The sequence below is a fragment of the Phycodurus eques genome, chromosome 19, assembly GCF_024500275.1.
Source record: "Phycodurus eques isolate BA_2022a chromosome 19, UOR_Pequ_1.1, whole genome shotgun sequence".
Lineage (NCBI taxonomy): Eukaryota > Metazoa > Chordata > Actinopteri > Syngnathiformes > Syngnathidae > Phycodurus > Phycodurus eques.
Window position 1 is genome coordinate 7,842,132 of NC_084543.1, and position 13,908 is coordinate 7,856,039.

The window sequence follows — 13,908 nt, forward strand, 5'->3', positions numbered from 1 at the left end:
ATGATGGGGTGATGGTGTAGTCGAGGTGAAGTCTTACAGTGTCGCCTTCATTGGGATAACACAGCCTTTAGTGCATCAAAAGTCCCTCAACTCAAAGATTCTTGATGCTTGAAGCATTCTTCTTCTTCAACAACTAATCAGCCAGCGTCTCCAGCCGACTCAAAATGCTGCCGCTCGCCTCCTAAGTGGAGTGCATAAGAGGGATAACGACTCCGATTTTGGTCTCCCTCTACTGGCTGCCTGTGCATTTAAGAATTCATTTTAAGATTCTTTTGTTTTTTAAATCTCGAAATGGTCTCGCTCCTGCCAGGTGCCTCGGGTCAGCTGACCACTTGCTTCTGGACGTACTGAGGTCTCAGAGGGGATGGAGCTTTTTCTGTGGCTGGTCCCACGCATTGAAGAAGCCCCCTCATTGACTATTTTTTGGCTTTCAAATCAGCATGAGAATCTGAATCTCTTTTAGTGTTTGATTTTGCTCAAGGTTTCAGCTATGTTGTTTTTGAAGTGCTTTACAAATAAAGCCGAGTTGAGTTAATTCATCCACCGGTGGTTGGGCTAGACTACTGAATCTTGGGTCTTCAATTTACAAAAGACATCTTGGACAATTTGATGCTCCCGACTTTGAGGAACGAGTTTGTGGAAGCTCCTTTTCTGTTCAAGCATGACGTAGCCAGGTCCATTTTCACATTTTTTCCAGTCAATTTTATTTATATAGCACCAAATCACAACAGACGACGTCTCAGAGACTACACTCCTCACTCAATAAAAGACGACTTGAACCCCTACATGAGCAAGCACTAGACGACGGAGGCAAGGAAAAAAACTCCTTCTTGGGAAGAAACCTTAAGTAGACCGAGGATACCGTAAAGGTATACTTGGAGCTTAGTGTGAGAGAATCCGAGAGCCCCAAACGGAACACCGTTGGAATGATCTACAACAGAGATGTCTGACTTCCCAAATGTCTTCTGGATGAAAGGACAGAGAATTCCACAGACATACACCAAAACTTGGTAGAGGTGCGACAGCTGTTATAGCAGCAAAAAAAGGGACCAACTCCCTATTTTCTTCTAGTTTCCCTTCTTACCAGAGTAATGATCAGGTCTCGTAAGAGTGTTGTTCATAGTGCATGCAGTAAATATCTAAGCGGCGTCACAGCTCGATCAAATACAAGATGTAAAATCATGAAGCTCCATCGTCGCTTTCCTTTTCGCCAGTCAGAGGCGCCTCCTTCCCGCTGATGCGGGGTCATGGCTTGTAAATTTCTCGAGGCTTCCTCGAGGAATACCTCATCCTTTGAAAGAGAAACAGGAAAATTACATGGTGGACAGCCCACTTGGTTTTTCACCCCCTTTTCTCGCACTGTAATTTGCTTGTGCAGTGGGTCAGCCTAAAATAACCTCCACCCAATACTCACAGCAGAGAGAGACTTTGAGAGACGCTGGAGGTCTTTTCCCTGGGTGGCAGTGGGCTGTGTCTCCGGACCGCAGGCGTTTCAGAGCTTGTTTACTTGATTACCTTTCTTATACATCGAGGACATGTAGGCGGAGTGCTCGTTAAACCGTACGTTAACCATTCTCAAATGCACCTTGCGATATGGCTGTGAGCATGATCTACACATCCATTGCAGACTCTCATCATGAGTCATGTTTGTATCCGCTATAAAATGCGGTTCATCACTGAAACAGCGGATCCTGTACTCCGTGGCCGTAGTCTACTGAGCTCATCTCAAAATCCACCAGGCCCAAAGATCGGTATCACAAGAGAAATGCCCATGATCTCACCAGAAGCAAAGTTTCCAACATGCAGGTTTCTCATTAATCTGAGGCTCCTCTCGTCTCCATATCCTCATCTTATTTCCATCACCGCCAACCATGACGCCCTCGATATTTATCCAGGCAAGTTTAGAAAAGGATCAGCTCAGTCTCGGCTCCAGAAGGCATGCTGAATAGTCAATATCCTGGAACGTGACAGTGATTCATGAGGTGTCTTTTAAAGGAATATGAACTGTGGTTTCATGCTCTTATTATGATTTTTTTTACGAAGGGAGATCTGGTCTGTTGCATGTGATATGACTATGCATCAGAGCCAAACTATGACGTCCCTCCGGTTGTAATTAAAACGTGAAAGACTTAATGAAACAATTCATGCCGATGCAAGACACACCAAGCAAGCCTCCAGACATGAAATAGCGAAACTTTTTGAAACACTCTCGTGCATTTCCTCATAAACTTTGTGTGTACTCACACACGCAGACAAACGAAACCTCCCTCCCCTCCTTCATTCTCCTCCTAAACCCCCAACACTCACACACCACACCGCAAGCACCACACACACAGCAGTTCTCATATGGAATATCGTGGGTGGCGCTGGACCGGTAGAGGGCTCTGTAAATAGCACTGGAGCAACCCCTCCATTTCGGCGACCCAAATTTCCTTTTCTGAGGTCTGCTGCCTGGCCTGGAAGTGCTGTACAGCAAGTCTCCAGTCGCCACTGGAGACCACAGCGGCCACGCCGAAAGCACTTCACAAGGACCACGGCATGGGCAAAGGTGACCAGATGGTCCTCGGCTCGCGCCGTGCGAGCACGCCGAGCCCTCGCGTCGGCGCACGTGCACGTAGCCACGCGCTAATGCTCTGCCGGGCATCAGCAGCTTTCGTACACTCAAAGGACATCACCGTATTTTGTCATGGACTCAGATGAGATTATTTCTTCTTTTTTTTGCTAATTTATCAGGTAGCTTGACGTTTAGACCCTCAGTAAACTTACCGCATCCTTTTGTCTTCAACGGGTTGACCATTTTTGTGTGTTTACTGACAACGATTCGAACCTCCAACCTCAGAACTGTGAGCCAGATGTGCTATCCACTCGCACACCATGCCGCCCCACACACATTCAATGAAACTTTCAGCAGTTGAAATTGTCAACTGTGGGAGTGGTCTTGAGCAATTTCACTCAAAATATTCTCGTGAGAACTTAGTGGGAAATAGCACCAAAAATGAATTCTGGTGTCACTGCACCACTACAAGCGCTGTGAACGCAACCTGCCATGTCAAATTCAATGTTTAAAAACAATGGTGGACCATTGAAACTTTGACATAATTTCAGATAGGGTGTTCGGGCTGTGACCCCAAAATATTAGCAAAATCCTCAAGAAACTGCTCCTTTATTAAATTTACAGAGTCGGGCCTCATTTTGTAGATTTACAGGACAATAAATTGACAAATATTATCCATGTTCAAATATTTACTCCTGCAAAATTATAATTATATTATATATTATATGAACAAACTAACTTGAAATTGACGTGAACCATGAGAGAGTACAACATGGGTCAGGGCAGGTCGCCTCGTGTCCGTCCTTCAAAGGCTTTTTTTGTTTGTAGTGAATGGACTAACGGTTGCCATTCATTTCGGCCATTTTAACTTGGTACAATATTTCACAAGGTCTTCAGAGAGGACCTTTCGCTTCCTTTTCCTGTGGTTTGGCTCGGGCTGAGCTGTCAGGAGAGGGGAACAGCCAAACCCAAATGTAGATGCTCAACTTGGCAAGCTCTCCATGGAGTGTCCTGACCAGACAAAAGCAGAGAGCGAAATGCAGCCAATTTATTTATATTCGCTGTGGTTTTGCGTGTTACGTCCTAGACTTCCAGACCCTGGGTGGATATTCCATCTGAGGATGGAGATGGATGGATGGCGTTCCACTGACATACATAAAAACTATAACTATAAACTAAAAAAAACTATACGGGATTAATGTCACGTCCATGCCGTATGTGTTAATCGAGGTTATGATGTGTGGTCCGTCGGCCACTAGCTTTTTAAAGCATAAGCCTCAGTTTGTCAGGCTATGATTGAAGACTGTCCCACTTTTTTATGACTTGACATTTTGTGTAATTGTCAATAACGGCAGCAGCAGAGCATGCATGAAAGTTGAGCGCCGTCAGAATCACAATGTGGAGCTCCTTTCCTTCGAGGGATGACCTCACCACTGTCAGATGAGGTATGGAACCAATTTGGGGGAGCTCCTCGGAATCGCTTGCGTGTTTAGATCTGTCAAAACTAAGACGTTTGGACTCGCATCCACTCTCCTGCATGTGCGCTCTCTGCTGCTGTGGATACAACAAAAGAAGGGCATGGATTTGGGGGATTCAAGGAAAAAGTAGGATGAAAAAAAAAAAAAAAAAAAAAAAAAGTCTGACTCACATCCAGGTAGTGTTGCTGCGTGGGCGAGCTCATAAATGAGTCAACCAAAGCATTTTGGATATAGGAGGGTTTGGGGGATACATATGGTCATGCACGCACGCACGCACGCACGCACACACACACACACACACACACACACACAGAGCGGCTGCGGCCAGCTAGACCTCTCTGGTCAGGAGTTGCTGCCAAGAGCAAGCCGAACAGTGGAACACTGGGAGTCTTGTGCCTGATTTTGGAGACTCTTGTCTCTCTCCCGACCTTGCTTCAAAATATACTGCGGCTTCAAGGAACAGCACTCTCAGCAGTAGGGAGGCCATGCATGGAAAATTTAGATGCAACACGAAAGATGTAGAGGAGGGGAGAGAAGGGGGGATGAAAAAAAAAAAGAGAGGTAGGCTTAATTTATTCTCATGCTCATTCACATTTGTGGCCATGAGCGTTTTCTTAATGGTTTTAGCACATTTACTGTAAAGTGGAATGGGGAGCGAAACTGCACTGTGGCAATAGTTGGTCACAATAAAGGGATGACAAAATTACATGAATCATATTTAATGAATAAACTGTTAATCAAATGTTGACTTTTGTCAGCAGGGAAGATTTATGTGCCTCTCTTCTAATTGTAGATGATGCCAAGAGTGCTGATACAGCAATTGTAAGAGTGACACAGAGACTAACATCTCATAATAACACCTTGTCTTGCTATTAGTGAGTGTTATTGCAGCACTACCCTGTAATCTCACACTTTTCAGATGTTGGTAATGACTAAGAAATATCAATTCAATGCACACATACAGTAAGTGTCCATGAGTACACAAGTTTGCATTAGTGAGTTAGAAATAAGATCTAATCCAATTAGGTCTCAAACAAGAGCTTCAATAACAAATATGCCTTCACCAAGATATTTATGCTCTGTTTTGATCTGACACATTAAGAGCAATCTCAATTATATTGTGTAAAACTGCACTAAATCATACAGACAGCATTTCAAATATTTCAATTTCCTTATTTAGCCTCATGGGAAGAAATAATCCAATGAGTGTATTTGAGAGAGGCAAGGCCTCTTAAGTTCTAGCTTTAGGTTATTTGCCTGCAGCTGGTCTTTCCGGCTCAAAGTGAGAAAAGGATAACTGAAAAATTGTAAGGTGTGTTCTCAGGTAAATTTTTAGTATACGGAAAAAAACACTTGTTCTCTCAACATGACGGTTTACAACCATGAATTTAAAAGCAGTCACGTATAAGAACAGGTATGGTTCAGGTGCCAGCTGACACATATTAAAGCCGATGTTTATAAAAAAATAAATAAATAAAAAATAAAAAATCTTAAATGCCCACAGTAAAAGCCTGAAATTTTCCTTTCATCATTTTATTTGCTTGACTGGGAGAAATCACCGGGAGCGCGTCTGTATGCCAACAAAGGCCATACATGAAACCGAGCATATCTGAGAAGATGTTTGATCGCGACTGTGTGGCCCCAGCCCGTCTGCTGCTGTGCAAATCTCACTACTCTGATACGCAAAATTAACGCACAAACTGTTAACCTCAAACTACAAGTTTTTCCAGACACAACTATACTCTTATGGCAAAAGACTTTCAAAAATCAATGCAAAATCTATTGGGTTTTCCAAAGACTTAATGCTAAGGCTGTTTAGATGACAAGGGAACAATATCATTATGAGGCAAAATGCTATAATAGTACTGTAGCATTTACCCGTCACAGTAGAAGGGAGCAGGCAGTGAGCCACAGACTTTTTCATTTTTTTTTTTTAAATACAATTCTGACGTGTGGCCCACCATTTTTTGCTAATGACGCATTTGGGTATGCAGACTAACCTAGACTTAACAGGCATCCACATGTCAGTGTTTAGAGGAAAATAACACCCCCACCCCCACCCCCACCCTCACCCTCATTCATAGCTTTGCATTTTCTGACTCCAAAAAGCTGTTTTCATGTAAAAACACACTGACAGAATGTTCATCCATTCTTTGAAGAATTTCTTTTTTCTTAGCGTCGTATAAGGTGAGAGTAACCGTTCCTTGTCAAAATTAAAAAGACGCTACGATAGAATAGAACTATAGACAATATTATGCCATGAAAACAAAATGATGTACAGAATTTAGTTTTTATGCGAATGAGATACCGGAGCTACCCAAAAACTTCCACGAATAAGTGAATTTGTGAATGCCGAACAATGCTCTATATTTATGCCTTCATCTGCGCCAAAACCTCAAACACATTCTTCATAACACGATTTGTGCATTGTTGATAACTTCATAAACATTCAATGAAGGGGAAAGACTTTGGTAAATCCCAACCGTTGGGTTCTGTTTCAAAAGTGTGATGATGTAGTTAAACTGTGAGACACGATATAAAAGCAAATATAGAATGGCAAGTGCAGTGGTAGAGGTGAAAGCACTGTATGCCTCCACTAAAAACTGTAAATAAAATAAAACTACAGCTTGGGTTGATAGTATAGACATATATGGTTGCTACACATTTTGTTCTTTCATTAGCATGAGAAACTAGCGCAATACCCAAGGACGTGAAATCCAAAACGGTATGTCTGCTCCGGCCCTCCGTTTCCACCTCACCGCACCTCGATACACCTCAGCACACTTCATCACAGAATGAGTTACGATGCACGGGCACGCCTGTGGGCGAGAGGAAAAATTATGAGGGAAGTTCACCTAAGCCAAAACGGGCCCACGTTTGCATCTGGGGGGCGGGGGTCGCTGGTGGCTGACAGAGGGGAGTGAGTGAGCACTGAAGGGAAGGGAGGAAAAGAGGGAGGGTGGGAAGGAGGAAGGGGGTTTGCTTCCTGTCGCCATTCCTGCCTGCCCACATAGACAGCCGGAGAAAGAGAGTATATCTGAGGCTGACTGCAGGCCACATGACATCTCTCTGGGTCCCTCGCTCGCCTCTGCGCCGAGTGATGTCCTCCCTCCCCTCCTTCCAGTTCCTCCCTCCTTCTCTCCCTCCCTCCTGCCCTTCAAAGCTTTGACATGTCATCTCCCACCACAAAAACAGAGGTGGGAAGACTCGCTGGCGCTACCGCTGCCTCAGGGTGTCTGGCACTAAAGCTGCCTGCAAATACAGCGGGGAGAGGAGGAGGATCGAGGAGACGGAGAGGATGACAGAAGGAAGGAGGATAAAGAAGACATGGAGGGGGGAAAAAAATTATAATAATCGAAAAAGGCGAGTAGGACAGTTCCTGCTGAAGGAGGCTCCTAAAAAGCTGGGTGTCAGAAGTTCTTTTATTAAAATGGAGGGCTTTGAGATGCATCTGTTTTTTAATGCGCCACTGCTGCAACCGCACTGTTGCCTCGTGCGTCACACACACAGACTTGCAACAGCTGCTTACAAAGGGGGTACTCAAAGTTGGGTGAAACCTTCAGGGATGAGAACTGCTCTCCCCACAGAACCACAAAAACATGATGATACCCATGAAGGTTGGACAAATTAAATGAATTGTATCCAGCTAAATGAAAAAAAGTGGGCAAACCACAATCCTATAATTGAACATATATTTTCCAAGGCCAGTAAGAAGTATCTCTACCAACTCTAAACACACCATGGACAGCCATTGCTTATGAATAAATGATTCTAGGCCAAATGTTTGCTGCTCGGATGCCGCAAAATTTGCAGATTGATTTAAGGAGCAATTACGCACTTGGCTTCTGAGCCTCTGAGGCTTTGGGAATGAATTGGTGAGTGGCTCCTGGACAAAGTAAGCATATCTGACCAAAGCAGGCCTTGCCATCAGCTGAGTGTGAAAGAAGCCACAAGCAATATGTAAACAAGGACTCTGATAACATGGCTGAATTCTAGGCCTTTAACTACGAAGCAACACAACCCTAAGACCAACAAACGAAATGCTTTGCTATGAATCATTTAAGAAAGGGATGAAGGAATGCAAAAAAACACCCTTGTGTGGATTATGTCTTGCTGGCTGGCACTTGTCCTTATGCTGTGCTAACTGTTGTGGTCGCTTTAATCCACTACACCCCAAAAAATTTAAATAATTTCGCCAACCATAAGTAGTTCGTTTCAGTGCAAATTGTTTGGGAATGCTCATAAATGTCAAGATACTGAAATGACCGAAATAAAATGAGGAGTAAAAGGCTAATAGATGACAGCCTGATAGCAAACCCAAGACACCATGCAAAAATGCCCGAGGAATCCATCCACCCATCCACCCATCCAGCCACCCATCCATTTTCTGAGCCGCTTCTCCTCACAAGGTTCGCGGGCGTGCCGGAGCCTATCCCAGCTATCATCGGGCAGGAGGCGGGGTACACCCTGAACTGGTTACCAGCCAATCGTAGGGCACATAGAAACAAACAACCATTCGCACTCACAGTCATGCCTACGGGCAATTTAGAGTTGTCAATTAACCTACCATGCAGGTTTTTATGACGTGGGAGGAAACCAAAGTGCCCGGAGAAAACCCACGCAGGCACGAGGAGAACATGCAAACTCCACACAGGCGGGGCCGGGGATTGAACCCCGGTCCTCAGAACTGTGAGGCAGACGCTCTAACCAGTCGTTCACCGTGCCGCCGCCCGAGGAATCATTGTACTTAAAGCATTAAACTTAAATGAGCTTGACTCTCAACATTGACACAATAAATCAATATACACTTACAAATCACAACAATGAGACGACAATCTGAGATCCAATACAACCGCTGAATTAAAAATTCTTCCTTTACCAGGGTATAAAAAAATAATAAGCTATATAAAAATAATAATAGGCTTTCAGTGACATTACCAGAATTTTAACAATGTTGTAGTTTGCAGAGATTAACAATTGCACTGCATCTTGCAGAGCTGTGTAATAATAAGCATATCGTTCAGTTCTTACTCCTCCACTTGCCATAATCACAAATAAGCATAATTATTTTAAAGAGAACTTATATTGGGTTCTCATTATGTTATGGTTATAATGTTGTGGCTGGTTTGTGTAGGTAGAACTAATAAAATGTACCGCCACAAGACAGCTTGTCAGCTTAGTCAAGAAAAATGTGCTTATAGACCGAAAGCAAGTCAAATCTAGTTTGTAGTGAACATTATTATTGGTTTTAGTGCACAACAATCTATAATAAATATATCTGATACATGAATATCATTCAAGGACCCATGCCATTGTTTTTTTGTTGTTGTTTTTTTTTAATCTTTGATGCTCTTATCACGTTTGCAAGATACTTTGAGTTTGAAATGCCCTGAAAGCCCATTTTCAAGCTATTCTAGTTGGTCTTTTACGCCTGGCAATTGAGACGGACGGATTTCCCATTAATATACAATATGTAAATAAGCTTTGCTCTGAAACGCTCTTATTCTTAATTTAAATATGGAAAACATTGCTGCTCTGATTGGCGATATCACAGCGTCTCGTGGCGGCCGAGCGATCATAGCGACATCATGTTTTGATTTTTCGATGTCTTACTATTCATCGCTGGTGACAATGAATGCATGCTTCACTATTTCATCCACAGTAACATTCACAACATTTACTGATAAACTTCTGTATTTGTATGGCTGAGTCAGCTCGCTGAAAACCCAGAAATGAAGTGTTGCCCACCAGCTGACTTGAGTGGGAGCGTCCCAACCACGAAGTGGCCAGGTACTTAAATATGAATTGACGAAGCTACATCACAACAATGACGATTTCAAATCCACCCGTTTTGCGACCCTTATGCCTTTTATTCCTTTTTGCATTCAATCGACAAACTGCATCGATGTCAAACTTAAACCATGTCACAGACTCATTTTGACCTATGTTATGCATAAAACAGTAGGGAAAAAAATGGATTTGGATGGCATGGGACTTTTAATGTTGTGGTCTGTTCCTCTTTTGCATAGCAGGCTAAAAAGTGGAAATTGCTCATTTCAGTAGTAATGCCATCTTTCCATGACATTGTAAAACAAACTGAAGCAGTACTATATGCCCGCTGTGTCGGGCTCTGAAAGAATGACATTTTAATTGAGCGTCATGCCAAAGCAGTAGTGGAACTTGGATGAAGTATGAAGAATCATTTCACTGGGCATGACTGCACAGTCACAAGTCGACACTGTGATTTACTTTAAGTCAGCTGCTTTTCAGGCCTCTGACGGGGACCCTTTTTGCTGATGATATCGCCCCCCCCAAAAGTGTGACTGCTGATGTCTGAGACGCTGCATCTCTTGAGGTGTTGGGCTAAAGGATTCAAAAGACACTTCCGTCCCGGTGCATGCTGAGCCCACAAGCCTAAGACGAGGCCAGTTTGAAGCGCCCAGTCAAAGCCAGCACACAAAAGCAGTATTTCAACTCAAAAGCGACCGCTGATGAGCCAGATTTTCTTCTTCTTCTTCTTCTTCTTCTTGAGTAAGAATAACCACAGAAAAGTGCCACAGGGTACCAAACGAGAAAAACAACTAAGGGAACAAGAGAGTTGGCGGCACTCGGGCAACAGAGGGAAAACCTACCATGATTTATTAGATCATGTCAGCGCGGCTGTACCGCCCACCATTGTATGCATGGAGTCTTCATCACATCATGTCTGCTCTAGTTTGGTGTGTTAAGCTTCAACATAAAACCGGTCAGTCATCTGTTGGATCTGTAATTGAAGTTGTGAGGCAATTCATCATTTATATTCATTAATGTGCATTTGGTCCCAAAAAAAGTTTTCATTCCAAGTCTGAAAACTGCCTTGAAGATGACCATTTTCAAATCATAATAAAAAGTATTGAACTGTGATACCACAGTTTGGACGCTCTCAAGTTTGAGTCCCCTTTGTTTGTCTTTTCATTAAAAGCATTAGGGAATTTTATTTTATTTTTTTAATATATTATAGGTGGATATTCAATGTATTTATTGAATAGACAGAGTATTGTCCATTTGGCAAGCAGAACTTGAAAGTATCAACAAAGTACCATCAACCAGTTAAGTAAAATATAATATACTATGTATAATGTATCATCAATATGTAATTACTGTAGTGGGTAAAAGATTTAGATCATGAGACTTTACGAAATGAGCAGATATGGGGCAGATGGTGTATGTGATACAACACTGCCACCTACTGCATCGGATGCTCATTGTTTTCAGTAGCATGAAGCCAAAAAACCTTTAAAGTTGGGGGAGAACAAAATACAAACAGGAAACACAACAAAAAGAAAAAATAATGACTAGCACAAAATGGTAGATGCAGTATACTTGAAGCGTTATATGGTCCAAAAGATAAACAGTGAGGGAAATAATTGATCCCCAGTAGTTTTTTAAGTTTGCTCACTAAAAGCTGTCTATTTTTTAGTTATTTATGGTAATATTCCAATTGCAAAGAAGTTGGGACGTTGTGTAAAACGTACATTTTAAAAAAATTGAAAAATGAGTTGCAAATTGTTTTCAATCTATATTGAATTGGAATTAGTGTTTCTAAAACAATCATCCAAAATGTGCAATATATAATATACCAGGAAATGTTGTGTCTTTTATATATTTTATATAGTTACTTGAGCCCAAAGCAAAACGTAAGGCAGTACTACACTTTTGTTGGCAAGGATTGCAATGAGACTGCAGTTGGTCACAAGGTTTGCTCAAAGCTCAGGAGAGATTTTGTGCCGTTCCTCTTTATACAAACTCTAAATCCTTCAAGTTTCCTTGCTGCCACTTGAACGTCTGCTCACTTAAGCTTCTCCTCAAGTGGCTTTTCTCTTGGGTTGAGGTCTGGAGACAAAGTCACTCCTTGTCTCCTTAACATGCTTCTTCTTGAGTCACATTCTTTGTTGCCCTGGCAGTTTTGTCATTGACATGCTGGAAGACCCACGCACGACCCATCTGCAGTGTTCTTGCTAAGGAAAGGTGGTTTTCATCCAAGACTTCATTCATTGGCCCTCAATGTGGTCAAGAAACACAGCCCCCACACCTTATTTTTCCATGACCATGACTGGTATTCTTTGGGCCACATTGAGTTTTTCATCCTCAAAACATGACAGGGCTGAGTTCATGTCAAATAGCCACGCGACGAGCTTGCACGGAGCTCGACACCTCACGTACGGCTTGGCATCATATACAGTTGGTGAATAAAACACATTCATATTTACTATTAGTAAAATGTATTACGCTTTGAATGGCACTGTTGAGCGGTGCCGTCATACATCTCCTCCTGGTGGAATCCGTACCTCAAAAGATCGTTCCAAGACTAAGATCAGTTCTTTAAGAAATAAAAGACTGCTAGGCTAGTAATAAGTGTGGTGCAGAAGAAGTTCAATGTGAAAGCAGTTCGTCACAAGACTGACAGGAAGAGTTTGTTTTACATTAGTTCAAACCACAAACAAATTAAGAGTTGATACGCTGACAAATTCCCCCGCCCGAGGGATGACAATCATAGTTGTTTAGTAGGCAGCACTTAGAACAATAGCGAACATTATTTCAGTGCAAAGTCATAAACAAGATATAATCAAAAGTATCCAAAGGAGATGTTGACCACAAGAAATAAATCACTGAGCTGGAGCAGATAAAGCAATTCCCATTACAACCATTTGGACTCTGTCTGCACATGAACACAATTGGCCTGCGTTTTTCAATCGCAAACGAGACCAATTTTTTTGTTTATTGAGCAACAATGAATCAATGAAATCTGATGTATCCATCTATCTTTTCCTTTTGTTGTGCAAAAGGGACACGAGATATTCTAGCTTCGAAAAAAAAAAATGATTTGGAAAAGGACAGTTATATTTTTCCAGGTTACTTTGAAAAGCTTGTATCATTTTATCCATCCATCCATTTTCTGAGCTGCTTTATCCTCACTAGGGTCGCAGGCGTGCTGGAGCCTATCCCAGCTGTCATCGGACAGGAGGCGGGGTACACCCTGAACTGGTTGCCAGCCAATCGCAGGGCACATACAAACAAACAACCATTCGCACTCACATTCACACCTACGGGCAATTTATAGAGTCTCCAATTCATGCACGTTTTTTGGGATGTGGGAGGAAACCTGAGTGCCCGGAGAAAACCCACGCAGGCACGGGGAGAACATGCAAACTCCACACAGGCGGGGCCGGGGATTGAACCCCAGTCCTCAGAACTGTGAGGCAGAAGCTCTAACCATTTAAATAAATTCTTCAAAGCACAGTGTGGCCGCAACATATGAGCCATATTTATTCTTCTATCTCAATGGCCATGATAACACTACTGACTAGCTACACCTATAATTGTGTCAATATTTTCACCTCCAGTAGATCACAAAGCGGTGAGATGAACAACTGCATCACATGGAAATCCAGTGTTCTGTCATCACAGGAGCTCTTTGTGACTCAACTACTTCATATGCAAATAGTGTACTGGCTCTCTGATTTCTTTTTGATTCGCCACTCCACGTTAAACTGTGCCGACACCGCTTGCACCCAAGTGGCCATCCGGCTGTAATTGCCTTTCAGGCTCAATTGCCTCAGCTTTTCTTGTCTCTCGAAGCACCTGTGCTGCGATCAAAGCATGTGATGTATGGCGGCTTTTGTCTACAGCGGGCATCCTGAACAGAGCGCACGCCGCACAGTGATTGGCCCCCTCAAGAAATGTCTGGAGGGTTGGGGAATAACAATGAAATGAAATGGTCAGCGGCATGTAAAAAAGTGGAATAACAGCGTCACCATCTCAAGATGAAGAGAATAAATGGAATCATAATGGATCAATATTGATGTGACCGACAGCAGTTTGATATGCTAATATCTT